Source organism: Chamaea fasciata, unplaced genomic scaffold (genome assembly GCF_029207755.1).
Source record: "Chamaea fasciata isolate MVZ Bird 193981 ecotype frontalis unplaced genomic scaffold, bChaFas1.0.hap1 SCAF_8, whole genome shotgun sequence".
Classification (NCBI taxonomy): Eukaryota; Metazoa; Chordata; class Aves; order Passeriformes; family Sylviidae; genus Chamaea; species Chamaea fasciata.
The window spans coordinates 8,208,567-8,230,608 of NW_027094093.1; the positions used below are offsets into that span (position 1 = coordinate 8,208,567).

Consider the following 22,042-nt stretch of genomic DNA (forward strand, 5'->3'; position numbering starts at 1 on the left):
TTCAGGCTCCTAATCATCCACTCCCTGCCAAGCAACAGTCTGATTGATGGTAAATAACCGAATCAGAGCTGGCTTCACTCCTCCTTGAACTTTTCTCTTTACGAGCTCACTTGCAGGATATTTTCCTGCTGCCGTGCAGTGCATGTGCTTTTTTCAGGACCATTTATTAAGCACGCAAAAGCAGAGTTTTAAGAAGCTGTCTGGAAGAGAAAGCTCTGCTTTTACCACACCCAGCGCACGCTTCCTGGAAATGGAGGGTATAGCCCCATTTGGAGCCGATTCCCTTATTAGGAACTTGATGCTTTCCAGCTCGCCAGAGGAGGATTTCCTCGTCTCCCCTGATAAGTGCCCCCTGCCTCGCTGTGTTATCAAACGGGACTCCAAGTCCCTTGAGAGGGGCTCACGGAGCTAAAATAAGGCAGCTTGCTTCAGGAACATGTAAATAAGCCCCCTTCACCCAAAGAGAAATAATAATTCTCACATGAATTCTTTTGCTGAATAATCTTTCCTCAAACACCTATGTGCTCTATATTTACTGTGCTGCCAGCTGGGAAGACTGCTGGCAATCACCGGAAGATGCTCTACACTTTTAACACCAGAATGCCCGTTCAAACTATCCAGTTACCTGCTTTTCTCTTCAAGGTTCTCTGCCCCTGTTCCCTGACAAACCTGCCTAAGCCCCAGCCTAGTATTTAGCCCTTAACAATGTGCCTTAATTAGCATTCTAGCGTGAGCACTAAGCAAATCTCTCTTTTGTGGATCACTTGCAACTGGGAGTAGAATGTTAAATTTCTTTCTTCCCACAGTGTTTATGGTCTGCTGAAAGGAAGCTCAGTCACTAATCCCCTCATTAGCTAAGAATAGGGTCACCTATACCTGCTGCAGGGAAATGTAGATTCATCTGCTGGAAGGTTTTCTGCGTTCAGCCATTTCAGCTCGAGAACAATCCCATTTGAAGTAAACATCACCTGGATTCAGACAGATTGAAAACTCCCTGACTAATGACAGCATGACTAATGACAGACCTCTCAGTGATGCAGAATCCTAAAGCCTGTCAAGTTCTCTTCTGTCTCTTCAAAAGACCAGAATGCCCAGAAGAAGAAAGGTAACCCAGAAAATGGTACAGCACTGTGATACTATATCAAACCTACTCTAATAGCAAAACCAGAGATTAACATAAAAGTACATTGAAAGAGAACAACATCAACGTTCCCTGCTTTTTTGCACCAAGCTGTCTCAACAGGGTTTTTTCTCTGATGTATTCAAAGATACTGTCTGCCATTTCACTGCTAGGAGAGATTCCTACAGTAGTATCTAAAAGTTGCCCTTCATATCTAATTCTGCTTTGGTCTTACCAACAAATTATGACACAAAACTAAAACAGATGAACAATAGAATAGGAAAGGATACTAATTGAATTCATCCCCCTATACCCCCTTATAAATACTTCCTTTTATCATGGTTCTGCACTTAAAGATGGTTTCAGTTTTATTACAAAGATCATATGGAGTCATTAAGTCTATCATTTTTCATTTAAACAAATTCACTTCCAGGTCTCAGCTATTTGATAGCATTCCACTGAATGCGAGTGAGAGAAAATCTTCAGGCAGCGTCACTGTGAATAGAGTCAGACCAAGCAATTAAGAGTGGACAGATAAATAATTCCAAGTATGCTCAGTGCCACTTCTCCCCTCTTCCTCTCAACAGGGGAGAAGCTAACGTTGCATAGAATAATGCCATATATTTATGCAGCAACTTCTCTCCAATGTTTTTTCACTTTTTTCTATAGATTGTAGGATTCTGTAAGAACAGAGGAATGTGGAATTTCGCAAGTTAGCCCAAGGTCATGGATTCACTAGTAAAGCCTTTTTTGGAGCTCATTTTTCTTCTGTGCCAAGGAAAACTTACACAAGAAGAAAATTCCTTGGGAGGAGAATACTGGGCCCCAACTCCTGGAGCAGATTCTTCTCCAATCCACCTTCATTGTTATACATCCAGCTTGCAGTATGTAACCACACCAAATTTAGTAGACAGAGACACTGCAGAAGTGGTAGGACTGAATCCTCTTTGTCTAGTCCATCCCAGTAGAGTAATAAATGTGGAAAAGCAGGAAACAAACCCAGGCTCTTTCCACCAGCAGGAGACACTTTGAATTCAGGATTGCCTCAGCTACCAGTTTGTGGCTGATTACTCACAGGAGATGAGAAAGTGATGTAACATTATTTTAAAATCACTTTCTAATAGAATCACAGAATGGTTAAGGTTGTAAAGGACCTTTATAGGTCATCTAGTCCAATCCCCCTGCAACTAGGAGGGACATCTTGAAACAGATCAGGCTTCTCAGAGCTCTGTCCAGCCTGACTTTGTAGGTTTCCCCAGGCGTGGGGCATCCACCACCTCTCTGGGACTCCTTTTCCAGTGTTTCATTACTCTCATCATAAAATTCTTCTTTATAGCTAGTCTGAATCTACATTCTTTTAGTTTAAAGCTATTACCCCCCCTTGTTCAATTGCAACAGGCCCTGCCAAAATGTGCGTCCCCATCTTTCTGACAGAAAGGTACTGGCACGATACTATCAGATCTCCCCAGAGCCTTCTCCAGGTTCAACAATCCCAAATCCTCCAGCTTGTCTTCACAGGAGAGGTGTTTCGTGCTTCACATTAGAGCAACCTTCAGTTTTAAGAATCTTTATACAACATGAAGGGAAATGACAACACAATAGCAAAATCTTCACACAAAAGCAGTGTGCCCTCAATGATAAGCTCTAAAAAGTCTTGGTGAAATGAGAGCTGTCTGCAAAGCTAGGACACTCCTATAAATGTCAAGATACAACACTCTGGAAAAAAAAATATAACTAAATACTACCTAATATCCTGTTTGCTGATATTACCTACCTTTAGCCAGTAAGTTATCTGACCTAAAAATCACATGTAAAATTCAAAATTACTCAAAAGTCAAAGCACATTGTGATGAGGCTAGGAAATACTTAGGTAATTGTGAGGACTCAGAAATATATTAAAATGTAATTCAGACACTTAAACCTTTGAAAATCTCAAAGTCAGGCCAGAAAAAGCCACATAGCAGCTTCATATGCATCTGAGCACGCATACATATGAGCAATTAAAATCCAATCTCCATGAGGGTCTCTCCAATGGAGTTTAAGGGCCTCTCACACCCTTCATATTGTTACATAAAGTGTGACAGTGCTCCTGTTCTAAACTAATCTGTACCAACTGATAAAAAGTATCTGCATATACATGAGCAAACTATCTGCTACATGTGAGAACCTGCTCCAGTGTTTTATATCAATATGAAATCAGTGGATTCATGGAAACTGGAAATAAACTCTAGCTGAATTCAAAAGGCATCTGTTCAAAGACAAACAAGATTTTCAAAAGCAGTGCGGTTTCACCAAAGGGAGCTCACACCAATGTGAGAGTTGCCATCAACTTTTATATAGGCAGTTAAATCCATGGTAAGTGCTGTTTGAAATTTCCACCTTGTATAACTTCTTCGATCACTCACTCAGCTTGAAAAAAAGAGCAGCAAATTGCCACATCATATATTTAACTCGCAAAAATATAGTCCACATAAAATGCTTACCCTTTCTTGGAATTAACCATTAAAATGAACATGACTGAAATAATATATGAGAGGAAAATTGTTCTACCTTTGAAGTGCATTCACATTGCACTTTTAAGACCATTACTGCATAAGGAATCGGTTTTCCTAATTTATACAGGTCTTTCACGTAGTAAAAGGAGAGAAAATTCTGCTATTTAAAATGAGAAAATGTAATAGGAAACTCCAGAAAAGGGCTAGAATGAAAATAGAGGAATATTATACTACTTTTCAATCATATTTTAAATGGACTAGATTCCAAAGTGCATAGCCTCAAAATCATAATCTTCCTGCAGAGAAATCCACCAAAAAGCTAGAGATTTAAGCAATGTTACATCAGTAATACTGCTGCCCAGTTGTAGGAGAATATTCCCATCCATTTTTGTGTAGGAAGGTTTAAAAAATGAATTTAAGTCCTAATAGAGGAAAGATCTTTCTTGGTTGCATTCAACTTTTTTAATGTTGTTTCAGTTTACTTTTAATTTTGGGACATAGGATGATACTTTGCTTTAAAACTGCTAGTGAGGAGTCTTGAACTATGTCAGTCACCATAAATGGGCTTTTGCTATGGGGAACTCCAAATCCAGTAAATTCAATAAGTTATTGGCACTGGCAGCCTTTCCTTTAGAATTTCTCAATTAAATTAAACTCAACATTAGTCTAAGGAAACAAAGTCAAGGAATTAATTAGGGAAATAATTAGGGAAAGTCTTGCATGAAGTCCTCTGAAAATTATACTTATTCTTTACATAGAACAAGAAAAACGGCATCATTATTTTATTCTTTATTACAAATTCATTGTCAAGCTGGCTTTTGTCTGCCTAAGAACTTAAACTGATTAAGTGAGAACATAAAGGGATCACAGCAAGCTACCAACTTAAGTGGCAAGGGCAAATGCTAATCTGTAATTCAAATAGGTCCCAATTGATGGCCTTCACTGTTTTTTTCCTTAATATTTAATTAATTTACCTAGGACCCTTAGATGGCTTACTTTGTTCTTTTTCATTGACTGAAATTCCCTGCAAAAGTCCCCAACAACCATATTCATAACTCCAATAATTTTTCTGACCTAGGGAATCACTTATACTAATGGGACTGTAAAGAAAGAACTTGGCGGAAAGTTTATTTTTAACCCTATTCTCTTGTGGGATTAGGCTTGTTATAAAATCTGTTGAGGCTCAAGATTACTTAATCACCACCACTGAACTTTATCCACAGTTTTAAAATAGTATTATTTCATTGTCATTCCTTTCTTTTAAAAATCATGTCCAAGACTATGCAGAACTGTTCTGTCTTAACACAGATTTCAGACCACTGAACTGTGCTTTAATACGCTCAGTGCAGCCCCAAGAACAAAATGAGCCCTTTGGTCATCATGTCCTAGTATAACATACCACGTCTTCAAGAAAGAAAACACGGTATCTGAGAGTTTATATTGTGTAAACTAAGGACATAAGATTAATATCTTATGTGTTGATTTCATCCATGGTTGTTAAAGTTTTGTATCTGTTGCCATTTATTTAAATGGATGTAATTGCTGCAGGTTTCACATATTTAGAAATATTAGAGAATTTATTCTTAGAAATGTAAGAAGCATCAATGACCCCACTGAAAAGACAGGAAGATGATGTGGAGTTCAATTAAACTTCTATTGCCCATGTTTTTTTCTAAAGTCCCATGCAGATGGAACCCTACAGTCACCAGTATTTATGTGCAAGGTATGGACCTAAGAGTGTGTGTCCTCAACTACCTGAAGCAAAATAGTCATATTAGCACAGCATGCTGCCTTCACCTGTGTTCAGCTCTCCTGACTGTAAATTGGTTCACTTTGGGTAAGAAGAGAGCTCATGGTGTCCATTTTGGTCTCATGGACTAAAATCCCATTGGCCTCTGTCAGGCTGGGACCAAAATAGAGTAAATACCCCAGCCAGTTGTTTTCTCTGTCATTACACAGTTATTTTTAAAGCATTGATCTTCAGCCTTAGAACTGAATTTGTAAAACATTCAAAACTGATGGAGTCATCCACTTGAAACTTGGGGAATAAAAGATTTAAGTTTGTAGCAACATTTTACCAACCATAACACGAGCCAGAAGTTCAGAATGCAGGTCTACAAACCACATTGCTCCCAAGTTACATCTGATTTCCCAGAAAATAAAAGCACATGCTACATGCCAATTAACAGAGCTGGCCTACAGATGTGACTGAAGAATGGCTAAAGCAGCTCCAGGAGGGACTTTAGAATCACCAAGCCAGTCACAGGATACATATGTTAAAATAAATCCTAGAGAAAAATATATACATAATGCTCCAAGGAAAGTTAGTTACTGATCAAGTTCTACAGACTAAGTTTTCAAGTAAGATAAATCCCAAGGTAACCAAACACATTGGAATGTGTCTGAGCTTAAAATGAGACTTTGTCAGCAGTTGCTCTGGGCCTGAGTGTGCTGCCTGCAGGGAGCTGTGGAGGAACCACGCTGGGTGGCCTGCAGAAGGGAGTGTCTTGAGCAGATGGGGCACTGTGCAAGCCAAAAGCAAAGACAGGTCCAAGGAGTTGTCTTCCCTCACAGGGAAAGGGCCACTAAAATATGTAATATATTTTCCCCCCTTAAACCCCATATTTATTATTACATCCATATGAAACAAAGTGCCTGTGACTTTACACACACTATAAAGTAGGACTGAAGGGATCCATTTACACAGGATATTGTTTCCCATGTAAAAAAAAATTTTAGCAGATGTTTAGTGAATGTTCAGTATCTATAGACACATTTGGACAACATTCTCAGGCACATGGTGGGATTCTTGGGGTGTGTTTTGCTTGGCTATAAGTTGGACTCAATGATCTTGATGGGTCCCTTCCAACTCAATATGTTCTATGATATAACGCCCTATGTTAAATTTACATTTTCCAGAAAAAAAAAACATTTTTAAACATTTTGGTTTTTGTCCTGCATAGCTGAAGTGCATTTGATTCGACTTACTTACCATTTAAAATTGGGAAAGGCCTCAGCTCCATTGGCAAAAGGAACATAGCTTGCTCAAAATCTTACTGGAATTGTTCAGCTTTCTATAAGTTAACCTTCTTAAAATACATCATTCAATATCTTTAATTAGTAAGAAGTAACAGATTTAATAATTTCATGGCAGGCATTTTTGACACCAGCTCAAAGCAGTAGACACAGGGATGAAAGATTGCATCTGTTGATGTTAGCAGCAATATTTCAGCTGCTGAATTAATGTATTCTCTTGCAATGGAAGCTTCCACCCCTTTTTTACCCGTCTTTTCATCACTCTGTTAATACATAAACTTCAATCTGCTTTAAAGGACTGGAACAGTTGAGATGATCCTTTTAGATTCATTCCAGCACTACTTTTATTCAAGCAATAAAATGTGATTTATATAAGGGCTATACTTTCTCTTAAAAGTGAGTCCTCTTCTAGAAAATAGGATCTGCCTCTATCAGCCGGTAAGATCTGATAAATGGAATACCAGGGCACTCAAAAACCCCAATTTTAAAAAAAAAAATTAAAATCATGAAAAAGGAAAACTTGTCATATTTTTAGTATTTTCCAGGCTGACATGGACAGTCTCTGCGTCTTTCTTTTAAGCAGCCAGGGAAAAACTCTGCCAGCATGGACAAAATAATGGATAATAAAAGAAAGGGGGAAAGCAACAACAGTGGAAGGAAGCGATAGAGAAAAAAGAGGAAAAACGGATTCAGAATTTGTGAAAGTCAGGGATATAAGACTTGAATTTATGCATCACATTTACAGAAAGCTGAAACAAAGAAAAATTTCTGTAATAGAGTTATAATTCTAGCACTGGGGGTGTTGGCGTCACTAGTAGAACTATAAGCCCAGGCCATTAAATAAATGTCTGCACAGTTGTGTCTTGGTTCTGACAGATAATGCAAAAGAGGTTTATTCTGCCTGCTTTACTTTTCCATTTTCTTTCCATGCTGTCTTGCTTCCAATATTTTATATCTTTTATGAGCCTTATTGCACTAAGATTCTGTGAATGCATGTGTGGAGAACATTTTGGACTGCCTTTAAGCATTAATGCTAATTGAAAATATAGCTTACTCTGAAACAATTCATCAAGTTTACATTTAATTTTTTGCTGTGAAAAAACGTGTAAACTGAGCACTTTTAGAAAATTTTTTGAATTTTTTATTTCAATGCAGAACTCTTGATGAGGCAGGCTTATTTTCAAAGTTATGACCCATCACCATGTGGAATTTCACCTGGTTAATGGGCTGAAGCAGATTGTGGAAGAGAATATCTACTCTCCAGATTCACTGATACGCTTTATTTTGCCTCAGCTGATTGCTTTCATGATGTAGTTCATAATAAGGAAATAAGCCTCTTACCCTTTTAAAAGACTGATAGCTTAGATGGGCCTAAGTCATTTTATAAAATAGTTATTAAATCTTAAAGACAGTTGCACACTTCCACAATATCATAACTTACTTGCTTCTCAAAAATCCCCCTACTCGAAGACCCCCATGGCAGGCAAAAACTTACATGCAAAAACCTCTTATACCTCTTGTTATGTCATTTCTGGCAGCAGCTGAAATACTTAAACCTGGTGGCACTGCAGCACACGAACACAACCTCACCTTGTAACCCTGGATCCAGTGATGGGGTGGTTTGAAGTGTAGCCACAGCAGGTAACCAGACTGCTCTTTTCCCCCTCAGTTAATGGCTGTTTGCTATCTGGGAAAAATTGAGAGCTCTTGCTAGAAAACAAGGGTTTGCACAGCTGATTTATATTCAGGTACTTTAGAAGACCCAGACCATGTCACATATACTCTCCCTCAGATCTGCTGGGACGTTAAATTACACCCACATTACCTCAGCAGGCAAATCAAGTCTGACCACGGCTACACAGAGCAAAGCCCACACAAACTGAGCCATGTGTGAAAAAGCCCCACACAAAACATGGGCAAACCCCAGAGATCTCTCTCACCATGCTTATTTCCATCAGCTAAGGTGCTTTCCACGTGGATCCCCTAACCAAACCCAGTCTTGTGGAACATTTTCCATGCAGAGAAGCAGCCATGCAGTGGATACCCCACCCACTGAGCCTTCTGCTGCTCAGAGACACAGCTCTGGCACTACAGGACACTCTGCACGTGGGCAGTAGGAAGACAGATTTTTATTACTCTCTGTCCACTTCATTCCATGTCGACTATTTTATGTTTCTAATTGTCACATATATTCAAACTTTATTGGACTAAGCTTTTTTTACTTAATCCAAGCACAAACACATTCACAAAATTCAAGAATAGGTATGAGTTAATTGCAACTTGTATTTCTTGTAATCAGGCTGGTTGATTATTAATATCTTATATTGTGTTTTCAATTTTGACCATGATATTCCTACCAATCATTCAGGATAGTTTCAGAAGGATTGTTTGGCTTTGTTTATTTAATGTGACCATTATATTGTCTCTTAAATACACCCCAATCACATCTTTATGAAGAAAAGAGGCCTGAATAGCAAGTACTTGATGTTCCACAGATTTTAGGATACTGGAAATTAAATGTTTGATTGTAATTGGCTACTTTTATCCTTATTTTTAAACATTTCATACACTCGGTAGAAAACATAGATGAAAATGCTCATGCAATTTCTTCTGTATACTTCCAACAATCATCCATGCACTAATTCTCCTATGGAGAGCAAAGTTTAAATTGCAAGAAGGATAATTTCAAGGAGGATAAAATATGTGCTTTTGCTTAGTGGTAAAAAACTTACCCTTTGCAACTAGAATGCAAGTTTTAACTATCTTCTATTATTAATTCATATAATATTTTTTTATTATTACTTACAAAGTTTGTAATAGAAAATGCCAATTCATGTACAATTCTAACGAAGCCGGAAGATTTTTCAAATTTTTTTACCTGCTTCTTGGAACTGTTTTTAGAATTATACTTGAGAATAGGAGACTGGTGTGAAATTCTAGCCTTACTCTACTGAGAATACAGGAGAAGTTTTTATATAAAAACTTGGCCTGATTTACCTGCATTCAGGAAGCCTGTGACAATGTCCCTCTGAAGAGAAAGCAAACACATGTCAGAGGTAAAGTCCTGTCAGGAACTTGACACTGATCCCAGCTTTACCTGTAAGACTCCCTTAGGAACTGTCAAAAGTGTCACAAGCCCCCCTGAAGCCACTCAAGGATATAGTCAACTCTTAAAAACCCACCAGCATTTAGTCAAATATCCCTAGGCTTAGACATTCTCCAGGACCCAGTTTATTTAATATAACTTCTCTTTTTCCTTTTTTTAGTCTTTTTGAAATCTTAGATTGAGGCTTGTACACCAGTCCTTCTGAATAATCTAATGTGTAGAAAATAGAAAGAGAAGGGAGAGAGAAAAAGTTACTCCAAACCTCTCCTCAGTACCACAGATGTTTAAAAACACTATTTATACCCATCAAGGAGAATTTTTAGGCTCCTGAAAAATCACGATTTCTATTAGCCATATTTATTCTATGGCTAATAGAATAAAGCCATTTCCAATGTTAGGGGGACCAACAGACCACAAAGAGCTCATTGCACTACAGCTTCAGGGTCAGCACTAGAAGAAACTCAGCCCAGTGACCTGCTAAAGCATGCCCTGGAATAGGACATCCACCATGGCAAAGAAAAACAACCTGCCTGTCAGCAGCAAAATAACAAAATACAGATTCTGGTAGAAAAAACCAACAAGGTAGATGGAGCATTTACACTCTCCATAACCCCAGACTGAGAATAACAGTCCACAATACAATGTCGCTATCACACTCCTGCAGTGGCTATTTGAGTGTTTGCTGCTAGACCTATAACAAGGAATTTTAAAAGCCTCCTATCTTATGTATAGGCTCCAACAGACCATCAGAAGGCCAAGCTGAACCTAACACACACATAGACCAGAGGAAGTACTTAGCTGGAGTGGCACACAGACAAATATTTTCTTTGGCAGAGAATGAGTCTATAAACAGGAACATGGTCAAATCATGCGCTTTTTGCAGGAACTAAAGTATTCAAACTCAAAAAAAAAAAGTCACAACCCAAAGTTATACAGGAAAGAAAAGAACAGCTAAATAATCATAGAATGATTCTTTTATTTTCACGAAGCTGGATCCTTTTCAATGGTATACACCTTCAGTGCTATTGTAAGATTTTAAAACTTTGTACATTGTACCCAAAGAGCCATTAGTTTCTACAACAGTGGATGCTTCAGAAAATCCTTCAATTCATCTAAAGGCTGTTTGCAGTTATTTATTTTCAAGCTTTATTTGGTGTCACATTTACACAGTCAGATTCAAGTCAGCGCTAAGTATCCTGCATGCAGAGGTCAGGCAATATCAGAAAACTCAAAGCCAAATTCTGTTTTTCTAATGATGGTGAGAAATTACTCAAAGAAACTGCAGAAACAGTTATGGTAAGTGCTATTGAAACTTAAGTCTCTGATACTTACCAGCCTTCATGGAAATCATTCTCCACTATCAATAAGAAAGATATACCAAAAGTAGTTCTGTCTGTTCTTCACTCACATTTACACAGGGGCTACTGGAAGGCTTTAATCCTGTAGCTTGGCTTGTTTACAATACTCCTCACTAAACATAGAGGTGCCCAATACTTATCCTGACAAGCGCGCTCTAAATGTTTTTTCTTGTTTTCATTCTAAAGTAAATTTATCCATATTATTGAGGTCAGACAAAGCTGAAGTTTGATCTGCTTCTTTGGCAAGCATGCATGATCTACACCAGGCCTGTGGAACTTGGTCCTTCCCCGAGTTATCTCTGCGGGTCCTGGAATTCTAAAAATTCACCTATTTCCTCCATCTCTGAAAGAAAACTCATGTCTAAGGCACTTGAGTAGTTTGACACTTAACAATCTAAGAAAATGTTCCCAATGAATACTTTTTCCATATCATTTAAGAGTGACATAGCATCCATTAAAAGCAAATGTACTTCTAAAGTGCTAGGAAACAATTCATGTAAATCTTACGTTTCACATTTGAACTGATGCATGCAGAATTTCTTTGAAATGACCCCTCCTAAAGGTGTAATGTCATATTCAGTTCTATAATTATGTGTTTACTCAAACTTAATGAGTAATTACAGAACTTTTAGGGGGAAATCAGGTGAAATCAGCACAGTTCTGCATCTGTGCAATCCTCTGTTCCTATTGTAGAAATGGGGAAGGGTTTAAATGGCTAACTGGAGATAAATATTTTTGTAAGAAAGCCAGCTGTGTGCCAGGCAGGAAAATTCAGTCACTACTCAAACAAAAAATGAAATATTTTGAAATCCCAAGGTCATCAGTGCACCTGTGTAAGTCCCATTAAACTTAACTGACATTTGTTGAGGGCAAAACACTCTCCTACAGCTGCAGATCTTCTTGAATGACTGCTCATTTTCACGGCTTTTTATGACTTTAGGCCAGATTATAATTTAAAACTACAAAAAACCATAGTACGTTTCAACAGACTAGTCAACTTCTTTGGCTTCGGATTTGTGTTAGCTTGAATCTTAGATCTGGGTACTGGATCTGGAGCTGCTGACAGCTGTGGCTTACAAGGGCACAGCTCCTCCCGTTGTCCGCTCACTGCCAGGGGACACAAGAACTCAGCCTGGCAGCCCAACACATGCCAATTCACAGGAGGGCACATCCACGTGACTCAGCCCCTTGCTCTTCAAGCTTTCCCACTCCTCAGAAAGAGGAGCATGAGGAGAGCTGCTGGTGTCTGCACCCAGAGATGGAATTCTGGAAGGGCTCACACAGCGCGCTGAGGATTGGACACAATTGAGTCCTTGTTTGGCAGGACCCTGTTTCCTCAGGACCCATTTCCACCTCTCAGTAGGGTTTCAGATACTTCCCTTTAAACTGTTATGAAAGCTGCTAGGGGTCTAAAAGCTGCTCAGGGCTAGGGCAGAGCCAAGCAGAGAACCAAAACTCTTTCAACCAGGTCAAAGCCAAGAACCAAAAACTGCTTCAAAGACAGTTCTGTGCAAGCTTCATGCAAGTGCCCAAGTGAGGACCATTCAAAGGTCTGCAAATTCCAAGACATACAATTCTGACCAGATTGAGAGAGCTGAGAAACACAAAATAAGTCACCTGACTTTAAAATTCCATCTTCTTCAAGCAACAGATGTGTCTGCGATTTCCCCTTTCCATCAGATGGCCAAGCATTCTCCCATCAGGCCATCCCTCAGCAGCTGGCTCTCCCCTTTACATAGCCCTGCTTCATCTGAGCCCCTAACCAAAAGTCTGACTCATTTCACAGTGCTGTCCCAAAAGCTATTTTTATTTCCCAGCTCTGTAATTCTCTCTCAGATGTTAATCTATTTGCTCCTCCCTCCTCCTCCCACATAAGAACTTAAAAGTCTTTTTTTCCCAGCCATGCTAATAAAATAATAAAGCCAGCAAAGAGATTGTGAGCTAAAGCATTTTGGAACAAAAAAATTGATAATGTATCAAAAATTAACTTCCTGTGTATTTCTGTGGCGATGCAATGTTACAAATGGTGGGGTTTTTTTTGGTCTCTGAACAAAGTTCCCCAGAAAATACAGAGGGAGATTGGAAATTCAATATTATGCTAAGGAACACCTCACTTTCCCCTGAACAATGAGGTTACTACAGCTGGGCAGTCATCCACCAGGAATCCCTCTTACTGGAACATAAAAGCTGCTATTTTATTCAAAAATTCCCTGCTGAATTTTTAAGTTCTAGCGAGACATGCAGGAGTGAAGGACTGATTTGGGGAGTGCTCAAATTTACTTATTAATAGGAGGGCTGAAAGAAAAGAATGCTTATTGAAACTTTTAAGTATTGAGATTTAATTTGGTTGAATGGAAATATAGTATCAAGTTAGACTATATGTTATAACTATTCTCAGGTTTTGGCTGTAGAAAGTAAAATTACATCGCAAACCAATACTTGACAAGCAGAATGAGTCACATTTCAGTCTCCTTTCACTTAATTAGAATTTTTTTTTACATATGTAGGGTTTAGAAAAAACAACACAATGATTTCAACTGGAAAATTATTAAAAGGCAAAATGTGAAGAGGATCTAACTCAATCGCTAAGGTAATCCTGACTCCAAGAAAGTGCTGAGGAAATAATGGTAATCTTTGTAATTGGCAGAAATAATAAATGTTGTGAAAGGATGCCCAAAATATTTATCAAAAGCAATACATGGTCTACTACTTGCGTAGAAAAGGAAACCTCATTTTTAATTAACCTGGTAGACATATGTTACATGAGAAGAAAAAGTGTGAAACACAATGAAAACTTGAGAATAACCAAAGAGGAGAGAGAGAAAACAACAGCCTGCTTTCCATTTTTGCAATTGTTTTTTATAAACATCCAAGAGGAGATGGTTCTACAGTAAAGCAACATAGTTCAAAATGCAAGGTGTTAATAACGATTAAAAATGAGACCTTAGAACTTTTTCATCTTCGGATGACATGCAAAAGATAATAGAAAAATAATACTTTTTGAAAGCAACTGAAGTAATTACAAACCTATTGCCTTTTACTTTTGCAGAGGAAAATGACATTTCACTTAAAAATTCTTCAACTACATCCAGATGAACATGTCACTCTGAGATACATCATGTCACCTCAAAGACCATGACGCAGAGGCTGTTCCTGAACTGAGAGATTCCCATGGGTACTCCAAGCACTAAACTAAAGTGACTTGGCATAAAGATTATGTTGCTTAAATACAAGGTTATGTACAACTGTCTAAGTTGATAGAAGACACAATGTGTTTTATGGACACTCCTTGGGCTAGGTTGCCATCCTTTAAAAACAGATGTTATAAGAGGTCCTATTTCTCTTCAAGTTCAGGAGTGCTGAGCAGGTAATGGGAAAAACAATTCTGTATTTGGGGCATGGTATGTTTTTACCTACTCAAAATTAGATTCGAAAATATTTTCGTATTTGGGCCAACTCCATAACTTCCTTTATAACACTACGCAATAGTATTTTTCCATGTAATGGTGTTTATGCTCTAATTGCTTCCATCCTTTATTCTCATCCTTCAGTACCTGTGCCTTGGGTCCAGGATAGAAGTATTTTAACTTCACACACACACACTAATCAGTAAGTAGACCAGCCAGGAAAACGGGCATGGATTTTTCTTTTTCTGCCCACAGCTGAAAATACCAATATCCACATACCAACAGCCACAAAAAAGTTTGAATTGGATGGAGTCAGTGTCCATAACAATCCTCAGGTTTTTAAAATTTATTTAGTTACCATGTGGAGATAGCTCCTAGTATAACAAAGTTGAAAAATTTGAAATCAACAAATTAGCAAAGGGAAAGGCAGCAATAACAACGGCATATAAAAAGTTGCAGATGGTATGTTGGAAACCAGTGGAAAACCCACATTATGAGATGTCATGACAGATCACAAGATGCACATCTAGATGCAATATCAGCAAATACCTTGACTGAAGCTTGTCAATGTCAACAGATGAGATGAGAGTTCAATCAGTTTGCCTATCTGGAAAATTTGAAATACTGACTTTGCCTTATAAATGAAGTTGATTTTCCACAATTGAACACAGACCACTGCACTAAAAATATACCCAATGAAGGGGGAGACACAACTGATGCCAAGGATGGTTACAAGCATCAGCACTTTATTATTCCCCAGCACAACATTTTACACCCTGTTTCTCACATGCATAACACCTTTGTGCTCTTTTACTCTTTTATGATTGGTCAATACAAATCAGCATTCCATGCTTCTCCTTCAATGCTGTTCACCTGCCTTATACAGCTGCAACTTATCAGGGGCAAGATTGCCTGCAGCACTATCTCTATTCTTTTACAATCCGTCCTCCTACAACCCAACAAGGCAAAGTTGAAAGAACAGGCCAGCAGTAGAAAAAATCAGAGCTAAGAGCATTCATTACATTAGGTATTACACTACCATTCCTGAATGGGCAAGCTCAAAATGTAAAAAGTATTTTGGGATAACTAGCACTATTGATTTACATGTTCTGAAATAGGAAAAAAAAAAAACCCTGCCCACGTACCATTCTTTATAAAAAAGTACTCCTGTCCTCAAAACTGTTCACAGTGCTTCTATTGCATTTACTTTTGTAGAAGAAATTCACTTTTATTTGAGCTAGGGATGGAAGAAGACTTGGAGCCAGAAGACTCAGCTCCCAAACCCCATTCCTTGTTAATCAGATGAAGGGCATAGGCACTAAGGAAGACATCTGAGACAAATGTTAAGTAAGAGAATAAGGAGAAAGGTACAAAATCACTACAAGGAAGGGAGACTAGAAAATGATGAAATTTGTTTGTGTACCTAAAAGCATCGATGTGTCTATATAATATTCGTACTCCCAGGGCTGGAAGGAATGACCAGATTGTTGATCTCAGAGTACATCAGTGTGCAGGGAACAGCGCTGTGATGTGCCCATTCTGGAGGCTGCAATTTGTGGGTGAGCTACACCAGAAGGCTGAAGCAAAAAGCAAAATCTTAATTCCTTCTCTGAGCCAATGTTTTAGCTCTTACCTAGGGCTGTGCCTGTGTCCTGGCAGCTCTGCCATACAGAAATGAACTGAGCTTTATGTAACAATGTGAGCAGGTAACTGGAGGATAATAAGGGCACTTGAATTAAATGAAACTCCTTGAATAAACTTATTGGGCCTCAAAGCATTTCGCCAAAGCACTGGGAATACCTGATGGTGAAATACCTATCCAGCCTGACAGGAACATGCTGTACCCCTGCTGGCAGCTCCCACTGGAGTGGGCCACCATAGCTGTTTTACCGGGATATAAATAGGGGGTACAGAGACACTGAGACCTCTGTGCTGCTATTGCTCCTTCCCCACTCCCAAGAGCCTACATACCAATTCCCATACCTACATTCAACTCCCAAGAGCCAGCCAGAAAAAGAGGGGTTAAGAATCAGAGAGCAGCTACAGTGCCAGGAGTGTGTGGGCTGCTGGCAGAAAAGTAGGAGAGCAGTCAAGTTTCAGACACAGAATGTCACAGCTTTACCTGAAGTATCACTTTGTAGAAATACAGAGACTAAAAGCTTCCCATAAAACATAAAAAAGTGGTTTCCACATTTATGGTGATACTTCTCATTTCCAGAAAAGAACAAAGAGCTGAAGACACAATTTTTCCTTAAACGCAAAAATTTAAATTAGTCATTATTAAAGCAAAGTAGAAACTCGTATATCACATTAGAATATGTCTGTTTGAGGAAATTTTATTTGAATTCTACAACCTCTATTTAAAAGGTTTTACTGCTTCTCACTGAACCTGAGTAATTTTTAAATCCCAGTAGTGAATTTACTGACCTTGCATTGCTGTCATTTCCTGCATTGCCAAGCATATGTGGATGCTCTCGAGTGAGCAGGGAACACACAGGTTGAGAAACTGTATAAAACAAGCAACTGATTTTTACTTTGGGAGTCTTTCCATTCAGTTGCCTGCTATTTTAATGATTTTCAGTCATTGCAAGTCTAATTGATAGTAAACAAAACTCTTTCAGGCAGCCCTCAGTTTTACCTCACAGTAAAACATCCTAGTGTGAAAGTAGAAATACAGTTTAATGATACTCTTGCCCTTTAAAACCACTGATGAACAACCAAGGCCTGCCCCCATCGTATAATAGGGTAAAACATGGGCTGCTTTTTCATCAGCACACCCAACTTCTGCGCAGAATTTCCCCACGGACACTTCCTTTTTATGTCTGTCTCTTTGCTAGATGAGTCACCTGAGTGGCACAAACAGGGACAGCAATTCTGAAAGGCATTTCCAGGCAGAGAAATCCATGCCCATCATGTAAATGCAAAATGTAGCAATTGTACAACGCTGTTTCCTACACTGACATGTCACTGAATTTGTGTCCTGTTGTTTGCTACATGGAATAATTCAGTGAAAACAGATGTCATTTCTCTTTCTTGAAAATCCATGTAACGGATTTCTAATACATACTACTTGCATTACTTCACCTTTATATTATTTGTATTTTTACAGATATTTTTCAGTAGATCATCTTGTTCCCCAGTTATTAGTTGTTGTTAAACAGACTCACTTCAATCCACCTTATTTTTAACCTGGAAGCCAACTGGCTTTTCTACATTTCTGCTCTTCAAATTATTTTGATTTGTACCCATCACTGACTATGTCAAGAACCTATGCTTCCAAGGAAAACTTTGTCTAAATCACACAGGTTGGACAAGTTTGATTCTCTGATGGAATTTTTTTCAACCTATGCTTATGGAAGAGATGCCTTTTTCACATGTGCAGCCACGCATAATAAAAGGAAACAGTTGCGTGCCATCCAACAGGAGACTCTAAGTGATCAAATACTGGCATTTCAGAGCAGTAGGTTGATCCGCTGACTGCAGCAATGCAGTTGACAAGCAGCAGTGGATCTTAAGTGATGCCATTTAAGACCTAGCTTGGGGCCAATGCAAACCTGCCTGCTGACATCCTCAGGGATCACAGCTGGATTTACACTTCAGGGAAAGCACAAACTGCCTATTCCACTTACTGCTAGATGGGTTGCCAAAATTTTGACTGTACACTTAGTGAGATGTGAAATACTACAAGACTAAGGAGGACCAAACAATAAAATGAATCACAACTGACTCATCTTTCTTTCTCCTTGTGAAGTGTTCCAGCAACTTCTTCTCAGTAACTAGCTAGGAACATTTAATTCAAGTCATTAAATGTTGTAATAAATAGGAACTAATGAAATTAAGATTTAAAAACTCCAGATTTTTTGTTAGTTCACTTACTGGTACAGAGTGCAAGCATCTCTATGCAATCACGGCACAAGGAAAACAGAGCCCTATTCAGTATCAGTGAACCAGAATTTTATTTAGGGTTGTCCTGTGAGTTCCCTACCCTTTTGCAAGTCACTAACTTTGTGTCTTAGTTTGCATAGTATTAAGAAAAAAATGATGGCACATTTTAAAAGTTGATCTATTGAGTGAGTTTTTAATATTTGAAAATCATTTATGTGGAGTAGAATTCAAAAAATAAGAACGAGAATGGAGCGTTGATCTCTGTCTGAAATAAAATGCTCTGGAGACTCCTTGTTCCGTGCAAACTCTGTATTTCTGAGCCACACCTTTCATGCTAACGCCGTGCAGACAAAAGACTTTTCTAGTTAATTTTTACTCTTCTTCATGAATTCCATTGTTTCCAAGCCACAATCTGAATTGGTCAATCTCACCCTGTTGTATTTAGGTGCTTCTTTTAACCTGGAGATACCTGTTTTGCCATTGTAGTCAATATTTCAAGCTCAGGCAGAAACTACTTTAAAAAGACCATATAGTTTCAGCACAGGCTGCAACAATTAATCTAAGAGAAAGGTCCTCCACTGCTGGAGTAAATTTCTAATAAGACAGAAATTGAAATTAATTCTTCTCCAAAAAAGTAAAAAATTTGAATTTCCAGATTTTCTACAAGACAAACAAACCAACCCCTTACATTTTACAAGAAACAATGACACAAATTAAATCTCTGTACATGTTTCTAGAATTGCTGAAGTTACCTGAGCCACTGATGGCCTACCAGGGACTCAGACTGCCAAGAAGTCCAGAGACATCAAACAGCAGCAGCAAAAATTGGTGGTGGTCGTATGATAGAATAGTTCAAAGACATCTTGATCCTTACAGGCAGAGTGAGGAAATACATATAAAAAATATATTTCATTTGCATCCAAATCCAGTGCACTGGCCATTGCTAATGTTGTTAACAAACATCTACAATCCAGCTGCAAGGGTTTGAAACTAACAGGAGGTGTGTGGGGCTGCCACCAAACAGCAACTAAACAAATGAAAACAGACTGCAAAGGAGCTGGGAAGGTCTGAGCATGAAAACCTCACAGAGCTGACTGCAAACCACCCTATAGTGTTACCCAAGGCTATTAACTGTGTTTAAAGACATGCAAAAAGCATCCAAGGAAAACACGAGAATGATGAATTTAACCACTGAGCTTTCTACATGAAAAGGCTATTTGGAGTTTTAGAGGGTTTTTCTGGTCATAAGTATAAATAACCAATCCAACACCAGTAGAATGATATTTCTCCCCTACTGCTTAAACATCTCCTGATATCCAAGACACCACCGTCATACATTTGCTTTGCAAAAGGAAGAAAAGGAAGGTTAGATATCAAGAAACTGGTAAGAAAAAGGAAAAAAAAATAAATAAAAAAGAGGCAAGTGTGTAAAACCAGATTTGCAAAGTGAAAGTCCTATTTAGGCATTTGACCTTACATTCTTAGTGCCCCTCTAAGTTCTGCAAAGCAAATATAAATGGAGAAGATGAAACTTGTTTTCCCCTTATTTAATTTTCAAATATTTTTACAAGTGTTTACAGTAATTTTACAATTTTACTTTTAACCCAATAAAGAAAATCAAAAAGGGATTTTGAAAATTCCACTACATACTCATAGTCTAATAATAAATATTCTCTTTTTCAACCAGTCCTGAAGTAATATCAAATGACGGTTGGAAGCTGAGAGGAAAAAGAAAAGGCAACTAGAAACTACCTTGTGCCAAGTTCAGAATCTGAGACAAGACATATGGAAATTCACGTTAACCCACAAACATCTCAATATTCCTTTTTTAACAAAACAGTAGTTCTGTATAGCAACTGGGGAGTGATAACCAGAACAGCCACTTTATATGCCTGGGTTTTCCATTGAATCAAGATACTTCCTCTGGTGTAAAATCAAACATTGTTGAATACTGTAAATCATGCAAAGATGCTTCTTTCTTTTTTTTTTTTTTTAATAAAAATTCTTTCTGCACCTCAGAAAACATTTTTTTCTAATTGTAACCCTACTTAAGAAAGACATGACAAAATTAACTTCACAATTCGGATTTTAGTGTTCTATTTTTGAGTTACCAGAGTTTCTTGGGACGTCTGATTGCCCTGAGTTCCTAAGACTAAGCTCAAAGACAAGTGCAAGTGGACATCTTCATTTCAGTGTACAAAAAGGCCATTATGGAGTTTCATGTGTTTTTACAATTACATGGATTAGCAGTTTTCAGTCCCCAAAACAGCTGCATCTGTCTTCATTTATATTCCTACCAAAGTACTCTGGTATTCCAGAGTGGTTAAGCTTCTCCACAACTATGTTGAAATAAAGGAAATGAAGAAGAGAAATATGAGGAAAGAACAACCTTACTTTGAATATGTGATGCCCCAAACATTCTAAAATATCCTTTTTTCTTTAAAGAACAGTTCATTCATCTTAATTTTTAATGTGTTTTCAAGAAACAGTGGAGATAGCACTTTTGGAAATCTGCTGGTTTAGAAATGTAAATATCTAGGATTTATAAATATGGTTTACACCTCCAATATATGAAAAACCGGGGCATTTAGTTATAGGACAATGGGAGGTGGATTCAAACTGAAAGAGGGCAAGTTTAGCTTAGCTATTAGGAAGAAATTCTTCCCTGAGGGTGATGAGGCCCTGGCACAGGTTGCCCAGAGAAGCTGTGGATGTCCCATCCCTGGAAGTGTTCAAGGGCAGGTTAGATGGAGCTTGGAGCAACCTGGGATAGTGGAAGGTGTCCCTGCCCATGGCAGAGGAGTTGGAACAAGATGTCATTAAAGGTCCCTTCCAACCCAAACCGTTCTATGATTTTATGAAAAAAGAAAATGGAATATTGGAATAGGTTCTTTTTGTATGCCTCTTGAATTTAAAAGTACCTACAAAATTTTAAACTAGGTGTGGCCATCATATTTCATAGCCTAACTAATAAAATACCTTTGCTGAGCAAAGATGGGCAAGAGCTCAACCTCATACACATCTTGTAAAAGCAAGTTGGTATAAACTCTAAATTATGTATCCAAAGTCTCAACAGCATTAAAAAATTCATTCAAGAGTTTGAAACCTGAACCGGAAGGGAAATACTGCACTATGACCGGAATGAAAAGTTTGTAACAAACTTCTGGGCACAGCCCCTTTCTCTGGAGGAGCTGCAGAGCCTTGTCCTGCTTCAAGAAGGAAGGAAAGCAGAGTCACCTCCCGCCCGTCAGCTGCCACAAACTGGACACACTCTGCTGACTTGTTTCTCCTACGCTGCTCCTGGAGCAGACTTTTCTGGGTGCTTGCAACAATTTCTCCAAAATAAGGGAGCAGCTGTCCACCTTCAAGGCATCTGATGTCAAATTCCCTAAAACTGCACCTCTCCCATCTTCATTTTTTATTTTTTGGATGACTACATTTATCAGCACAGATCAACCATAACCATCTCATTTCACTGCAGTATTAACATTTCCCATTTTTAATTCTCCATTTGAGCAAGACATTTGTGTTACAATGTTAGCTCATTGTTCTCTTGGCTATTAATAACATTCTACTCCATGTAATATAAAGTTAATTAAAATCTCAAGGCAGTCATGAAACCATTTAGGAGTTTA

General features: G+C 38.3%; 1 protein-coding gene across 4 annotated transcripts in view; it reads right to left on the reverse strand.

Moving 5' to 3' along the window:
• COL5A2 (collagen type V alpha 2 chain) overlaps positions 1-22,042 on the reverse strand; it is a 161,874-nt gene that overhangs the window by 98,674 nt on the left and 41,158 nt on the right. The window contains exons 2-3 of one of the 4 annotated variants that reach the window (XM_066189558.1): positions 9,649-9,679; positions 8,242-8,338 (exon numbers count right to left, since the gene is read on the reverse strand). The exons of 2 other annotated variants lie outside the window; for them this stretch is intronic. The gene's annotated coding sequence lies outside the window, so the exon portion shown is untranslated. The remainder of the gene's footprint in view (positions 1-8,241; positions 8,339-9,648; positions 9,680-22,042) is intronic. One more of the 4 variants, XM_066189559.1, reaches the window with a different exon arrangement.